The sequence below is a fragment of the Rosa rugosa genome, chromosome 2, assembly GCF_958449725.1.
Source record: "Rosa rugosa chromosome 2, drRosRugo1.1, whole genome shotgun sequence".
Classification (NCBI taxonomy): Eukaryota; Viridiplantae; Streptophyta; class Magnoliopsida; order Rosales; family Rosaceae; genus Rosa; species Rosa rugosa.
Window position 1 is genome coordinate 70,532,848 of NC_084821.1, and position 17,770 is coordinate 70,550,617.

The 17,770-nt window shown below is 38.0% G+C and overlaps 1 long non-coding RNA gene and 1 pseudogene across 2 annotated transcripts; one reads left to right on the forward strand and one right to left on the reverse strand.

The window, feature by feature from the left end:
• Nucleotides 1–5,153: 5,153 nt before the first annotated feature.
• On the reverse strand, nucleotides 5,154–8,100 carry LOC133729824 (cysteine-rich receptor-like protein kinase 25; annotated as a pseudogene).
• A 336-nt stretch (nucleotides 8,101–8,436) lies between these two features.
• On the forward strand, nucleotides 8,437–11,819 carry LOC133729826 (uncharacterized). Of its 2 annotated transcripts, XR_009856513.1 has the most exons (4): nucleotides 8,437–8,721; nucleotides 9,576–10,391; nucleotides 10,714–11,112; nucleotides 11,207–11,819. It is a non-coding gene; the product is annotated as an uncharacterized LOC133729826 (long non-coding RNA). The 2 variants fall into 2 exon arrangements; XR_009856512.1 differs by having other exon boundaries at nucleotides 8,442–10,391.
• The last annotated feature ends 5,951 nt before the right edge of the window (nucleotides 11,820–17,770 follow it).

A 17,770-nucleotide genomic window follows, 5' to 3' on the forward strand; every position in this document is an offset into this window, starting at 1 on the left:
TTACTCTATTTATTTATGCATTTCTATCAACAACAACAACAATAGGCATAGCACCTTTACTTTGAGAGACATGTACCAAAGATTTGTTGAGCGCTATAAGCAATAGCTAGTAGCTAGAAAGGAACAACTCGAACCTCATTTGACAACTAAGCAAGTAAGCCCTTGGCAGTGGTTTCTCGTTGCACTCCGTGTTGGACTGGTTTATAGCCGCCCTTAAGCATCGGTTACATTCATCTCCATTAATATCAGAAGTACATTGAGCAAATCCATATATTGTTTCAGCATCACTGATTTTCACTTCCCCTGTAGCAAAACTGAGGTTTCCACTACCATAAGCAGCGTTGCCAAAGATACCATCAGCCAACACTGATCATTTGAGACGGGACTGATCCATATCGGACGGATGTGGTGGATTGCAATCATAATGTCCAAAAGCATGGTCTTCAACTGAGGAAACATAATAGCCTGAATATCTTAACAGACAATCCTCGTACCTTACAATATCTGCTCTATAATGGACGCAGGTGGGAGTGAGATATCCGACTGCAGAGCCAATGCAATCACAGCAGTCTTGCTGGGTAACAGGTACTAAGAAGCCCTGGACAAAGGTACTGGCCATTCACATTCTGAATGCCTGTTCCAGAAGTGGAACTGTAAAAGCTGGATTTATATGTTTTCAAGGCGTGATTCTAGACAAGAACAGCAATATTGTATTGAAATAAATTGTTTGGGGATTCGTCAAAGCAGTAAAATTCTTCTGGGTCTGGGCAAAAAAGATGTACATCTAGCAGCAATATACAAGAAATGATTGCAAGAGCTAAACAGGTTTTTGTAATAACCTCGTTAGAGGATTAGAGGAATAATACGATCCTCGTAGGGAGGATCTCATGATTGCAGTACGACCTCGTTGGAGGAATAATACGATCCTCGTGGGGAGGATCTCATGATTTCAGCAGACCATGCCATCATTTATCTCTCTCTCGTCCGAAAGCATCATTATCTCTCTCTCTCTCGCTCGACCGACACCAGAACAGAGCAAAGGCTCTCTCTCTCTCTCTCGGCCGAAACAAAACCAAAAACAGAGCAATCTTCATCAACTCATCTCTCCCACCTCAGGCCACCTCAAGGCACCAGACCACATCCCACGCTCTCGCCTCGTCCTTTCTCAGCTTCCAGTGGCATCCTTGCACCGCAACACGGCCGGCAGTGGCGGTGGAGGACACGGTTCCGTTTTGAGCTCGTTTTGGTTCGATCTCGATATCTTGAGCTACAGGCCACCAATTCTCTTGATTTTTGGCTCATCGGACTCGTCTCAAGTTTATGAACAAGCACCAAGAAGTACCAGACCTGGGTAGAAAGATTTCACGTTCGTCGGAGCTCGACTTGTTCTTGATCGAAAATCAACCCTTTGATCGATATTTCTCGAGTTACAGACCACATTTTTCGGTGATTCTTGAACCAGTGAGTTCAACTTGAGTTTCTGAACGAATATCCAGAAGGAACCGGAGCGATTTGTTGAAGTTTTTACGTTGATCGGAGCTTCGCCGGTTTCTGGAAAATTTCCGGCCACACCCAACTGTTCTAGGTAATTTCCGACCACTTCCTTTCGTTTTCAGACTTCATGCTAGTTAGTAAAACGGTTAAGCTTGTTGAGATGAAGAAGGTAAGCCCGGCCCCGACACCATTGGCTGTGGTTGGCGGCGGCTCTGCCACTAACTCCGGCGGAAATTTCCGGCCACCTCCGGGGGTCAAAAATACAGTTTCTGTACATTTTTAGATTCTACATTTCTATACGATCATTTCGATATATTATACGCAATTTTTGGATATCGTATGATTAAGTTATGAATTTTTACGTTTCGATTGATTTCGATCGTTTGATCCATGATCTGTGAAGATCGGACCGTCTGATGGACTTGTTGTTTTGATATGTTGATCTTATGACTGTCCCAGTGGCTTTGTGTGGTCATGGGCGAAGATCCGACCGTTGGATCTTCGTATAATTGCTAAACAGTGATTAAGGAGGCGATTCGTGAGAATCCGTCCGTCGGATTTTCGTATAAATTTGTGAAGATGTTAGTAAGGACGATTCAGGAAGATCTGACCGTTGGATCTTAGTGATGATTTTTGGAGGGTGAACCTAAAGGCGATCCGTGAGGATCCGACCGTTGGATCATCATTTAATTTCGATCCGACCGTTGGATTGTCGTTTGAGTGTGTTTTTGAGTTATAGGCTAAGTTAAGGTCATGTTTGATTAGGTGATTGACGGTCTTCCTTGGGTGAGAGGTTTCGGGGTGTATTGTGTTAAATTGAAGACGCAGTGGGAATATCGAGGTGAGTAAATCGCACATGGTTCATTTACGAACCGAAATTCGGTGATTTTATTTAATTGTGAAATTGTGGAAATTGTTTTATGAAAATAAATATTTGTTTTAAATTATATGGACCTGCTCAACTACGGTCCATAGGTAAGTAAAATGTATTTAAACTATAAAAATGAATTTCTTGATTTTAATGCATGTGAACTATAGTTGGTATTAGTGGTCATTCTTGTGTGGGTGACTACGTATATATATATTTACGTGGAATATATGTTGGTTGGTGTGACATCGGGTGAAGTATTGATGTGATTTACTGAGTTATTATTCGAGCATTACCCTTTGGAATATATGATGTTGTGTTGTTTATGATAATGAGTAATTGAGTAAAGTGCGATAGTTGAGTTGGGTAGATGAATTAAATGAGGAGTCGAGTGCTTATCGTGTTGGTGATTGAGGCAAATATTATCGTAAGGGTGAACCTTGGCCAAGGTGACACATTACGATTCAGTTAGAGCTCTAGTCTGTCTGCCTTTGTACTGCTTGGGGGATAACCTTGAGTTATCGTATGCCCTTGAGTACACTATACTGCTAGGGGGATAACGTGAGTTATCGTATGCCCTGGAGTATAATATTCTGCATGGGGGATTAAAATAAGAATCGTATGCCCATGAGTATACATTTGTGTATTGGAGAGAGAACGTGTAGTTGAGTTGTGGTGGTCATTGTGAGATGTGAGATGATTGATGTTTGAAGTGACGTTGTACACTTCTATTATTATGCAAAAAAAAAAAATGCTTGAGTTGATTTTGTTACTTTAAATCGTGCAATCCTTTCATTTACTCATACGAGCTTTGCAAAAAAGCTTACCGGGTTTGTATTGTTGCAATCCCGGTACACTATTCAAACGGTGTAGCGGGAAATCCTACAGGTCAGGAAAATCGGGAAGGTGATCAAGCTGCGTAGAGTAATTGCTTTGTGTAAATCTGGATTTATATTGTGAGGTTTGTTATGCTCTTTTGAGTATTGTAATTTAATTTGGTGAGAGTGCGTTGTAATATGTAACTTGAGGAATTGAGTTATGTAACATTAATTGAGTAGCGTGAGGTGTGCTGTTCTGAGGAGAAAAAAATTCAGGATGTTATTTGTAGGAGTTGTTTTAATTCATGTTTCAGATTTTGAAATTGTTATTCAAAATTCGGGGCGTGACAGTTTTAGAGCGGTGATAATGTGGCACCATTTTTGGCCTCGAGTATCTCAACTAAGCTATAACGTTCAATGCACTTTGCATAACTGACTTGAATTTCATGGAAGCAACTCCATATATAAGAAGTAAATTGTCCATCAATCATTTGATAAACTAAAGTGTTTCACCATATAGTTTCCCTTTCTTTTCTTAATTAAATCAACTACTAGCTAGCTATTGGTAGTCGGATTCAGTGACAAAATATTGAGAGGCTAAATCACTAATAGGGCTGCAATTCTGTACCCGAATCAATTTCGAGGTCAGTCCTGTCTTGGTGATTCTTGACACATCACTATGCTTAGATCTTAATAATTTCCATTCTATTTATGCATCGGTTATATAATAGATATAAACTAATTTTAGCTTTTCAGCTTAGTTAGGAGCTAGCTAGATCGGCTATAGCATCAGTCTCATATTGGTCTATAACCCCGCTCAAGCATTCAGTTATATAAACAGTGGATTTAGCAATCCATATATTGTTGCAGCAGTACTGAGACTCAATTCATAGTTTATGTATTAATAAAAATATCATAAATTGAAATAACTGTCAACAATTTTGGCTTGTGAAGCAAGTCACAGACTAGTTAGGGTTTGATGTGACTTAAAATTGTAGATTTTGTGTTTGAATTGGTAAGGCCACTCCTGAGGAAAATAATTAATCTTCCAGTGATATCTCTGCTATAGCCTGATGTAGAAATCCCTCTAAGCCTCACTAGTTGTTCTTTTTTTTTTTTTTTTAATTTTAATAATTGTAGAAAACCTTCCACAGCCTCTGTTTTACATTAACCCGGCCGTTGATTTTCCTGGAAGAAAAACTTGGCAGAAAGCTAAAGACCCAGAAAGATTTTACCTATCTGTTCCTTGGGAGCTAAATATCAAGAAAGATTTACTGTTATTTATATGGAAACAGTTGATTGAGTCACATATGCAAGAGCTAGTGGAAAGGAAGCAATTCGTACCTTGATTGAGAGCTCTGCAAGTCAAGGCATTGGCTCAAATACAAAAAAGTGTTGAAGATGGAGCAGAGGTGGCTCGATCGATACCGGAGACCTAGGTGAGCTCAACTCTTTGGTCTGAGTATAGGCCCACTATGTTTGGGCCCAAAATAAAAAACTTATGTGAGCCAACCTAACAGTATGGGCTTTTCGGACACAGAAAAACAAACACTGAAATTTGGACTTAAAAACCTTGAGGTAGACCTATGTATTTTGATCAACTAATGCTAAAGCACTATTTTGTTCACAAATCACAATGGTCTACTCATGGTAAATATTCAATCTTATTCAATCAATAAAAATAATCTTGATAGATTTCATGGCTAACAGCCTAACATTCCCTCCACAAATCCTATATCCTAAACACTGCAATAGAGGGAAAAAAAAAAAAAGTCCCTAAACATTCAAATATGTTAACGGTACTTAATCTACTGATCTTTTTATATATACTGATAAGAATGATATTGGCTTTTGAGCTTGTTCATGTGATAGCCAGGCTATATCATATGTTTTCCTTCTGGATTGCTGGGACTTTACGCCTACTTAGTACACCATATAATTCGAGCTCGGATCTTAATATCAATTCAAGCCTCTAAGAAAGCCAATATATAGAGTTCCCATATAGTTTTCAAGCCTCTAAGGCAGCCAATACAGAGTTTCATATAGTTTTCGAAGGCACGAGAAGCCATTTATTTGACTAAATTTGCACTACCTTGTAAAACTCTGTGATCTGGTGGAGGAAAGAATAGGGCGGCTATGCGTCTGATGAAAAAAATTAATAAAGTTTGACATGCAGTATTTGATGTGCAAGCATAGTGACACTATCGTTTGCTATAAACCAACACTAACGAGGGTATAATTCAGTAATTGATGCTTCATTAACTGAACAGTTTGAGGTGCTAGTGTGTTGATTTGATGATTCAGACGTTACTGATGGCATTCTCATCTCTTCTCTACTATGCAGGCAAAATGCTGGCTTTTGAGGCGATGGCGCAGTAACTGAGTAACTGCTTAGCATGAGATTTATAGTTTGCATTGTAGGTCTCTCATCTGGATTTTCTTGAACACACAATAAACCAATATGGATACATCTGATTACTTCATTTCTTGAATAAGAACCTCTCAGATTTGAATCCAACAACTCTTCTGGCGTCCCATCCCTCCAATGTTTCCAAGCCTAGAATTTTTTTCATGAGTCCCTCAAAATGTTGAAATCATTAAAAAATTGTAAAATTTCTCAAATGTCTTATACTCACATAGGTCAAGAGGTCTTCGCCGCGGTCTGATTGATAGAAGCTAGTGTTCTTCTCGCCAGTTACAATCTCCAAGATCAAGACACCAAGACTGTACACATCAGACTTCACCGAGAATTGTCCGTGCATTGCATATTCTGGAGGCATGTAACCACTAAAACCAGCAGCAACAATAAAGCTAATGTTAGTACTTAGCAGAGACATAATATAAAACCAGTGATATCAATTTTTTATATATGAACTATGAAGACAATCAAATTTCTGTACTTACTAAGTTCCGACAATCCTTATGGTATTTCCTTGTGTTTGATCACCTCCAAATATTCTTGCCATGCCAAAATCTGCTATTTTTGGGTTCATTTCCCCATCTAACAATACGTTGCTCGCTTTAAGATCTCGATGTATGATTTTAAGCCGAGAATCTTGATGGAGATAGAGAATGCCTCTAGCAATCCCACTGATAATCTTGTATCTGCTTGACCAATCCAACTTTACTTGAATGTCCGAGTCTAATTCCATGTTTGTCAGAAGGAAGTATACAGGTTAGAATAAGTAAATCAATTCATTACAGAACAGCTCATTTAATCAATTCACCCTTGATGATTACATATCTTACAATGCACATACCGAATAAAAAGTGGTCAAGGCTTTTGTTCTGCACAAGTTCATAAACAAGTATCTTTTCTTCTCCTTCAGAGCAAAACCCCAGCAGCCTCACTAAATTTCTGTGCTGAAGCTTGGCGACCAAAACCACCTCATTTTTAAACTGCTCAACACCTTGCCCGGAGCTTCTAGATAACCTCTTCACAGCTATTTCTTGCCCATTAGGGAGTGTTCCCTGAGAATTAATATGAAAACAAACAAAGACCTAATTAATTAACCATCATGAAATGATTGAAATCTCTCATATATATTTTATATGCAGTACATTTATGAATCAAACGTCATTATTACCTTGTAAACCTCTCCAAAGCCACCTTCTCCTAATCTATTATTAACAGAGAACTGGTTTGTGGCTGCTTCAATTGTAGCAAAATCAAACTGCAATGACTCCACATTAGTAATTTCATTATCCCCTACACACCATCAACAAATGTAATAAATTAATAATAGGCATACTTAAAACTAAAACCGTACAAGAGCAAAGAAAAAACATTCATGTTACCATTCTGTCCCTGTAAAGCATCATACTTTTCTCTTGTCTTTCTTCTTAGGAAAAAACAGCCTACCAAGAAAAGCACCAAGGCAATTGGAACAACAATGGCCACTATGATCAAGGATGAGATTTTGTCGTTTCCTGCATAGAGTCAATATTAAGATTAATGCAATTGAAGGGGTGAGACAAAACACATTACATTAGCTATAGGACTCTTGCTAATCATTTTACCTTGAGATCTCGTTACTGAACCTGGAGGAGGGGGAGGAAGAAGCGGTGATGGTGGCGATGGCGCTGGTGGAGGTGTGGCAGCTTGATCTGTGTAAAATGGATAGATTTCATATCGAATATTGCAACTAGGAAATAAGACTACTCCCCCTTGCTTTCCATAAAAAGAAACTGGAATAGCTGCAATAGCTTCTGTAAGACAACCTTCACAGCCTAGGCTCGATAGGTCTGGTGTGCACTGCACAAGGGTGTACAACGGCTGAAAATCTGTGAAGTTCACTTCTTTTGTTTTCAATTTTTTCACACCTGAAGGTGCATTGGCAGCAGGTCCCACCAAGCTCTTCATAGTTTGTCCCAGCAGCGGCATGAAGCGGTCAGGCTCAGTGATATTCCCCGTGTTCAAAAAGTAAAGTCGAGGAGATGTCTCCGAGTTGCCAAAGAAGGATGTGTTTGAGTAGCGTAACATGCAATCTGCATACCATATTATTGAGATTTTGCTCAAGGGCAATACTTTTGGACTCCTTCTCTGGCTATAGCAGACACACATTCTTGACATTTTTCAGGGGCGACATCGCCAAGGCAACTAAATGAACCGTAAACAGTACTCGTGCCGGGGTCTTGGGCGCCGACTGTGGCGTTGTGGAATCCGAGGTCATTGGTGGCGTTGGAGGTGAGATAGGAGAGGAGGAGATTGAGATTGAACTGGTAGGTGCTGTTGGGAGTGAAAGTTGTTGTGTTTGAACAGGAACGGGAGTAGCCACCAACTACAGCTATAACTTGAGCTTCAGCTTCGATGCTGAGGCTATGGAAACCAAGAATGGAGAGCAACACAAAGGACATGAACACATGATGAGAACAAGGCATTATGTTGATCTGTTTCTGATCCATGATGATTACTCCCTTAGTCCCTCTTACCATATATAAATTAAAAATGCCGTGTTTTAGGCATTAGCTAGAAATTGACAGGAGTGAAGACCAGGGATGTTGAAAGTCGCCGCGGACTAAAAAAAATGAAGAATGTCCCATCCATTAAGAATGAGTAAGACAGTTGTGGAAATTGAGTTAACAAAGATGACTGAAAAAAGTCGTTGAATAAGTAGGGAGGGACAAACCAAACCATATGCTTATATGGCTTTTTTCTCAAAAAGTAGCATCTTCAAAAGCGTGTGGATGGGTGAATGTCCAACTGGCTTGTAACAATGGCGTGGGTTTCACGCTCTGTTGATGTTAGCCTATTGTTAGCAATGGAATACCAAAAAACAACTCTGAGGCCAGTAAATTTATGTTTAGCTGCAATCACATGCAGTGCACGTGTTTCCGAGCAGCTTTGGCCGGGAGGAGTTCACACTTCACACTTCACACTTCACACTAACTGTTGGAGAGTGAGTGTCTCAAGGAGTTTGAATCTCATCAACCCAAACTTTTGCCTCCAGCCCACCAGGCTGTTATCCTCCGCCACTGCCTCCTCCTTATTTTGCGCACCCAATCTCGCCTCAGTCTTATCATCCTCAGCAGCTCAATCAGGTATGTGTGTGCTTCTACACTGGGGATATGATGTTGAAAATTTTGAGTTTTGTGTGTATATCTGTGGATTCTTGATGAGACTGATTGTTAGTCTTGGTTTTGAGAACAAGCATTGCATCTTAATTTTAGGTAAAGTTAGCTACTGCTCTCTCATTCTATTGCTTAATCCACTTAATGAGGTCATGGAAAGGGATTCTCGTAGGATTGCTAAAAATTTGTTACTTGATTTAAACAACTGTCTTTCTTTTAAACTCAGATGAAAGTATGCATGCAGGGTCTCCATTTCTCTGTCTTTTTATTGCATCTATATGTTTTTATGATGACTTGTTATAACTTATTGGAGATGCATTGATAAAATTTATGCTTGGTCTTTGAATTACAACCAGATTTCTGGGTAAGGAATTTGTCAAGTGTGAACTTGATAAGTGAAATTTCTAGCTTCGCATGCTGCTTCTTATCGCATAGACTGACTTGTGAGTTCATTTTCTGTTTCATGATACCAGCCTTTGATGTTTCTGTCTAATGCAACCTTGTATTTATAGATTTCAGACGATGATTATAAAGCTGATTTAATATGTTTTCAACTGTAATGATATAATTAGGAGTTTTGTCTCAAGTATTGCTTGCATAATTCTCGTGAACTCTAGTATGTTGAACTGCCGGAACTCACTGACAGTTATGTTATTGAGAAAGTGTCACGGAGCTTTACCCAAATCTCAGTTCAATGGTCTTAGTTCTTGTATGATTTAGGAACTTGTATTAAAGTGGAAATGAACTACTCTATATCCTCAGTTAGATCTAAAAGTACGGATACTTATTGTCATCCCAATTATGTAAGAATTGTATCTTAATAGGATCTTTATCTGGTGGAGCTCCAACAACTTGGACTATAATTGTGACCAATCAAACTCACTGTGCCTGTTGGAAACATTTGTGAATGGAATCTTGAGAAGAAATAAAGTGAGCAATCCACTATGAAGGAACCTAGTGTCAATTAGAAGCTGTTGATAGTGTGGTTTCAAATAAGTTTTAGATAGTATGGGTTTCGAAGGGTTTTTTGGCTGGACTAGTAAGTGGGGTTTTGGTGTGGTTTCAAATAAGTTTTAGATAGTATAGGTTTTGAAGGGGCTTTTGGCTGGACTAGTTAGTGGGGTTCTGGTTTCAGATTTGGGTTTCTTTTGGGAGGTGGGTGTACTTTAGTGGAGTTGTTCTAGAGATTTTTCAAGGATTCAGAACTGGGTTTGTGGAGGAATTCAGGAATTCAATTTGTTCTATTATATCTACAGGTAACGTTGCAGGTCAGTTTTGCCAGAAGATTTAGTGGGTTCTTGCAGATTTTTGCAGGCAATTAGTAAAGAAAAGATGCATTGTTCTGCAGTTTCAAGGTTCTTAAAGACTTGGTTTGAGGAATTGGTGTTTGGTTCTTCAGCGTTTTAATTTTTAGGCTAATTTTGGCTTATATAGTAAAGGTTTCGAATAAGTTCTGATTCCAGTTTATGGGTAAATTATGTTGCTGGAATGAGTGGGGTCCAAACATGGATTAGATCCAATCTAGTTTTACTGGGATCTGAGTGGCAATTCAGGATTTAAAGTCGAGCCAGCAACTGGCAGGAAAAATTGGTTGTGACCTCTACCCGTTCTGTGGAAAGGACGCCCTCTAACTTGCTGAGGTAATATCTTTTCATGTTGGCAATTCATTTTTCAGTTCCTTTTGTAATGCATGAAACGATGAGTCCAATATTTGATTTGCCCTATGTAATTGGATATAACTATATAAGATGGACATAGAAAGCTGCATGTAAAGTATGTTGCTGGAATGACTGGATTTGTTCAAGCACAAGCTATCCTTTTTCGTTCATTTCTATCAGTTTCAGAATCTTTTGTTTCTCCTGAAGTTCTGCGTTAGTTAATAACTTGGAGTTGCAGAAGTTAGTTAAAGTTTTAATAACCTGGAAGACAATTTAATCTGATCCATATGTTCATTATACACAGGCTGCTAGAGTTTTTGAAAGTCAATTGGCAGAGTCCATCTTGGAAGGTGATGGGCAACTTGCATTTCAAAAGCTTGCAACTACAACACTTGAAAAACTAATGCGGATGATAGAAGGGAACGGAGAGTTTTGGTCAGGCTAGGTGGAGGCTAGTGTATGCACCAGAGATCCCTAGCTTGCTTTCTGTTGATCCTACTGTGGATCCTCTCAAATCCCTGGCCAGTAATATTTCATTTGGTACAGAAGTTGAAGTCCAACTTGGGAAAACGTCTTCGGGTGTTTTTCAAGAAATCTCCTTAATCTGCTTTCGATATTGTTGCAACTCACATTTGATATTCTCCAGATGCATCGGTTCTTCAAAAGTTTTGGAAACTTTGTGTGCAACAGCTCATTATTTCAGGTATTCAAGTTTTATAATTTCCTTTACGGCGTAGTAGTGATATTTTGAGTTCAGGCTCGCTTGTTCAGTTACGATTGGACATATATGCATGCAGGTGATGGCGTCAAATAAGGCCTCAAGTGACAACAATGGTGGGAGAAGAGAAAAACACTCAGAGAAAGGTTTGCTACCAACAAATCGATTCATGTTACGACTGGATTCCACATTAGTGTGTTTGAAGGTATTTCTTTGTTGAAGTCCGAAGTAGCTGCTGTAAAATCTGATGTGGGGAGGCTCAGACCAACGGTTGGATGTTTGGAACCCAATATTGGGATATTGACACAAAAAATAGTTGAAGTACCAGACTTAGTGTGAGAACTGAAAGTTGGTTTGTACTTTAGCACTCCAAATTTGTAATGACTGACCATCTGAGGATCATCATATACTGCAGATGGGAAAGTGTTGTAGATTTGTTTTATGCCTCCATATTCCAAGACACATGCTCTGTGTTATGCTCTGAATAATTGTAATTGAGAGTGCACTTGGAACTGTAGTGTCATATTTTAGTTTCATGGTGAAGAAAACATTTAGCAGGGTGAAAATAACTTCACCCCTTGATTTTAGTGCGACGTCAAGTTGTAGGATATGAAGTTCTATAGTACATCCTTATTTCAAGAATTACTTCAAAAGGCTGAAAATATAATGCAACTATTTATCCTTTCTGTTGATGTTCAGCTCTGTTTTCAAATTATGAGTGATATGATTCTCTGGTTTTTTGCCAAGGGACTTGTGGCAAGAATATTGAGCTTGAGAATCGGTTTAGAAATTCTAAATTTTATCTTTCTCAGGCAAGAAAAAAAGCTCACTAACAATATATTGTCATATGTATATAAAGACGCAGAAATTCATTCTTCAAAGGAACTAAACTTTTGAGCATGATTCATAGTAGCCAATCGTAAGATGATCAATATATGGCCTTCGAATGGAACAGCTGAAACAATACCAGTGAAGCATCAATAAGAAAAGCTCAGTAGATCATATCACTAAGACAATGTCAATGCGGTCTCATATTCTCATGACCATCTCCAAATGATTTAAAGTAGTCTGAGCAAAGATTGATCAATACGGTCTTCAAAACATTGCTCTGTCTACGCAGAAATTGAACAACACCATCTCGTCTCCCTAAAGTTGCCTTCCCACAGTTTAGGTTCTTTCATATCCAAGGCAATGAAGGCAGTATCAAACTGCAAATATTGAATAATATTAGAGATCAAGTGGTACAAAAACATGCTTGCTACTGCACAAACTTAAATATATAACTCATAAGTACCAATCATACATCATACATATTATTGAAATAAACATTTACTACATAAAGAGCTAAGGATCTTGATGTGATAAGGTTTCAGTTTCAGCAGGTACTAGTATATATATGGCTTTCTTCAGCAATAGTTTTTGCAATATTGAGGCCATGAGGACTAACAAGGCTCCTCAACTTGTAGTTTGTTCCCTCTCCATATTCATTCTCATCATGCTTCATGCAAAACAGGGCAAGTAACTTTCTTACTTCAGAGGAAAAAAAAGGTTTCAGTTTCCCTCACTAAACTAGCAAATATGAATATGACCACCTATGCTAGTTCTGATAATGCACAATAACATGAAAACTCCACCACCGTCGATTACGATGACTACTACTACGACTGTAGGTGATGGGCTCGCCTCTTGAAAACTTCGTGCGTGTTCATCCTCGGATCTAAAAGAAATCCCAAAATCAAACTCAGAAAGAAACTCCAATTTGGTTTTACCCATTACCTGCAAATTGAAATGGAGAGAAGGATTACCCATTCGTGCTGAGCGAATTTGCTTTGCTCGGACTTTGGATTTGAGCTCTTCGATAGGCAGGACGGGAGGAAGAGAGAGAGAGAGAGAGAGAGAGAGAGAGAGAGAATCACAGCAATAGAGGAAACTATTTTCTTTTATTATCATTGAATCGATGAGGGAAACATGAAACTAAAGAGGGCGGGGCTTTTAAGTTGAGGTGAAAATTTTGCCGCCATGAAGGGCGGGAATTTTCTTTTGGACTATCTTTTTAGAGTTATATGGAAATGAGAATTTCTATTGGAATTTTTAAATTTGTCACTTAATCTCACTTTATTATAAATTATTAAATAACATATATAATATATTATAAAATAACTATTAAAGATAATAATTATATCAAAAAAATATTACATTCATTTTCTCTACACTTTTCAATTCAATAATATTATATTACATTCTTTATTATTTTTCTTATCTATTTTCATTTTCCAATTTCACTACATACTCATTAAATCATTTATATATATTTAATAAGAATTAAAATTATGATTAAGATCATATGACTTAAAAATGTATGATATACATGATGAATGCATATTGGTGAGGGAAATCAAAATAAATCATATTATGACCTAAATCTAAGTCTATCCATTATATTTGCAAAAAAAAACAAAAAACAAAAAATGAGTTAGCAATTAAAAAAATATTTAAATAATTAATCATGAGGTATAGAAAATAGAGAAAATAAAATAAACATTAAACAAAACTGATTAATCTTTTTTTTTTTTTTTTTTTTTTTTTGCAAAGCTAAAACAGAAAAAAAAAATATTTAAAAAAAAACCACAGAATAGTTCATGTTATTTTCTTGTCGATTAGAAATTAATTAGGAAAATTATGGAAAAGGTCAAATTAGAGTATGAAATGATAAAAATGTCACCTAGTTTCCCACTTGATAAAAAGGTCTATCATGAATTGTTAGTAATATTAATTTAGTCCTTGTTAATAATGAGGTGATGTTAAAAAAGGTCCGTTTGTGATATTTTCGTTTCCGATTTTACCCCTATTAGTAACCTACCCGATTTGTGTTTCAATTTCAAAACCAGATCAGTTCTCTCTCTCCTCCCCACGCTACTCTCCGACTCTCCATCGACCCCCTCGCCGTCTCCGAAGTCGATGTCGTTTTGCACCGATCCTTCTCCGGCTGGAGCCGAGTCGTCGGTGACCATTGGACCTCCATATCCGACTGGAAAGCGACCTAGAGACGAATTGGAAGTCGACGACAATCATGAAGACGACGGGAGCTGCGGTTGAGATTCGGTGCTCGAGACTCGATCTGTACCTACAACTTCTTCTTCCTCATCGCAGATTTTGTTCTCATTTCCCGCTCCCAAAACCCTAACCCAAATAAACAATGGGCCAGAAGAAAGGACCCCCTGCTGACGACACTCTTCTAGCCTAAGAAACGCCGCGGCGTCGGCTTCTCCAGTGTCGGTGAGTCCTCTCAATTTTCAATTGCAGACCTATTTTTCCTTTAATTTCTTGAACCATTTTTACGTGTTCCACTTGTTAATTTTGTTTCTGTTGCTGTTTCTTTTGTTTCGATGCTAATTTGTTGATATTTTGCGTTGTTTTCATGGATTTGGGAGTAGAAGCTGGAGTGGAGGCCAAAGATTGCATCAAGATCAAGGATTCGAGAACGCGTGCTACAACCCACGGTGTCCTCTCTACACCTTCTCTCTGCCATATCGTTATTTTTTAGTTACTAGATATGTTTAAACTTTTACTCATCACTCTATACTACCCTATTAACATGGGTAGGTCGTCAGTGGGTGTGGAGTCATTGAGATATTATCAATTTATCTAGTGTTTCAATAATTTTTTTTTCGCATTAATATACCGACTGCACAGTAATAACAATAGTTTATATTTGACAAGTAATGGTAAGCATTGTACGTAGCAACCATATGACTTCTTGTTGGGAAGAGAACAATGGCTTTGGAGAGTGGACTTTTTGAACCACAGAACTGGCCTAGTAGATACCTATATTGATTTTCCCACCTTTACATTCTATTATTGTTACAACTCGATCCAATGCAGATGTTACTGAAAACAAAAAAAAATTATGATTGCGGTGGTAGGATATGCACATGTGAATCATTAAAAGCACTATAAGAAGCAAGACTAGTTCTCCCGGGTATGAATACTTTCCTTTGATAAAAATAGAAAGTGTGTCTGTGTGCTTGAGAGGCAGGTTTTTCCATGAACTAGACAGAGACCTCCAACTAAAGAAAAACAAGTAAGCACTTGGTTTCCAATGCATGTAAGACCTAGAGTGAGATTTCTGGCTTTTTCCCAATGTTGAGTTCATCTTGATTTTCAGTTTTTACATGCATTTCATGGGTAGCTCTATAGCATTTGAACATATATGTTTGGTTTTGAATAGCACATTTTCTAACTTGGTGATAGCTTCACATGTACTTTACCTATCAGAGAACTTTTATTTGAAAGAGAAAGTAACTTAGCTATACAAATACGTTTTTAAGTACATGCATATGTCATTCAGATGTGTACTCTATGGTCTCAACTAATGGTACTACCCTTGGTCTGCTTAAAATTAACAATGTGTAAGATACATTTCCTTTTCTTTTCTGCTTTCAAATTTTTTTAAAAAGGCAGACCAATGGTACTACCCTTGGTCTACAGCGTCATTCTAAAGTTAGAATAGATGCTATACTTGACTCCCAATACATGTGTTGGCCATTTGAGCCAAGCTGATATGATGCTGAAACATGAAAGAATGATGGAATTTGTTTTGTTAACTTGTTGGCGTTTTGATCAGTTTAATTTGTAAATTTGTATTTGGGTGTGTATTGAGAAGTGAGTTTATATTGTTGTTTGTGAAGTCTGCTAAGTGTGTTCTGCCTTTTTTTTTTCCTCTGTTGATTAGATGGAAAGGCTTATAAGAAGGCAAGACGTTCTCATGAGAAGGAACATTTGGATGCTGAGCTGAAGCTTGTTGGGGAATATGGGCTTCGGTGCAAGAGGGAGTTGCTGGCCAAGTCATTATTAACCTCAAATCACGGGTTATATCACTAGTCAAGTTACTGATCATGCCATAGTCATGAACATGTCACTGACTATGTCACGGTTAATTCCTGGTCAAATCACTGGCAAAGTCACTATTAACCTCAAGTCAGTGGCCAAGTTACTGGTCATGTCACTGTCAATCTCTGGCCAAGTTACTGTTAACTTTAAGTCACTGGCCAAATTACTGGCATTGTCATTGGCCATGTAACTATTATTTATACACACTAATTGAAGTCATTGGCCAAGTTACTAGCCAGTAAAGTCATTGGCAAAGCAATTATTATGTCAAATGCAACTAAAAATACATCATTACAGCTACAATATTGGTCAACAACTTTATATATCATGGAGTAAACTTTAGGCCTTTTGGGCAGATTTATATATCACGGAAGCTAAATCACCTAACAATTACAAGTTTAGATCAACATTCACCTATCCACAACAAAATGAATAATAATCTCAAAGAGAAACTACTCATAACAGTGACTTGATTTGATTTGACATGGCATTTTGGTCTAGATAGGGGTCATCATTTAGCCCGTGGGCCTAGTGGGCCGATGGAGGCCCGCCGGCCCGCAGGGCCAAAAGCCCGGCCCGGCCCTCCAAAAAGCCCGCTATAGGCCCGGCCCGGTGGGTAGAGGGCCGGGCTTGGTTTAGGGGTTAGAAACCCGGCCCGGCCCATAGGCCCGGCCCGGCCCGTAAAAGCCCGCAAATAAATATATATTATATAAAATTATATATATATGTGTGTGTGTGTGTGTGTGTTATATATATATATATATATATATATATATATATATATATATGTATGTATGTGTGTGTGTTTATATATTTAGGTTTATATAGATATATATGTGTGTGTTTATAGATATATATACATGTGTGTGTTTATATATATACAGATCCTATCCAGAGCGATGCCTCGCTCTGAAATTTCAGAGCGATGTTAGGGTTTAGGGTCACTTTTCGGTCGCATTTCCACATCTCGACCGTTCAGTTTTTAGCTACTAATGTATAGATCATCTCTGCAAAATTTCAACCAAATTTATGGTCGTTAAGGCATTGATAATTGCCTTAAAGCTAGTACGGTTTAGGTTGGACAGATCATCTCTGCAAAATTTCAACGAAATTGATGGTCTTTAAGGTATCTAACTCGCTTAAGCCAATGGACGAACTGAATCTGTCCAACCTGAACCGTACTAGCTTTAAGGCAGTTATCAATGCCTTAACGACCATCAATTTGGCTGAAATTTTGTAGAGATGATCTATACATTAGTACCTAGAAACTGAACGGTTGAGATGTGGATATGCGATCGAAAAGTGACCCTAAACCCTAACCTCGCTCTGAAATTTCAAAGTGATGCCTCGCTCTGGATAGGATCTGTATATATATATATATATATAGATATAATATATGTACATATATATATAGATATATATGTGTGTGTGTTTACATATTTATATAGACACACACACACATATTTATCTTATGTCCACGTACATCCATCGATGAAATATTTACAAACGTGATGTAAAAAAATAAGTAAGTTTTGTGGTCATCACGCCATCGGTCAATCAAGAAAACATGCAAGCGATTACGGTTGACCAATCCGATCGGGTTCGAAACTATGGTGAAATTGACTAAATTTTTAATCACACTCATAATTTATTGTAATAATCACATCCAACGGTCGGTTTTCCCATTTTCTTTGAATTGGTAGAGGTTGCTCTTTGGAGTGTGTGATGTATAAATATAGGTTTGTAAGAGTAA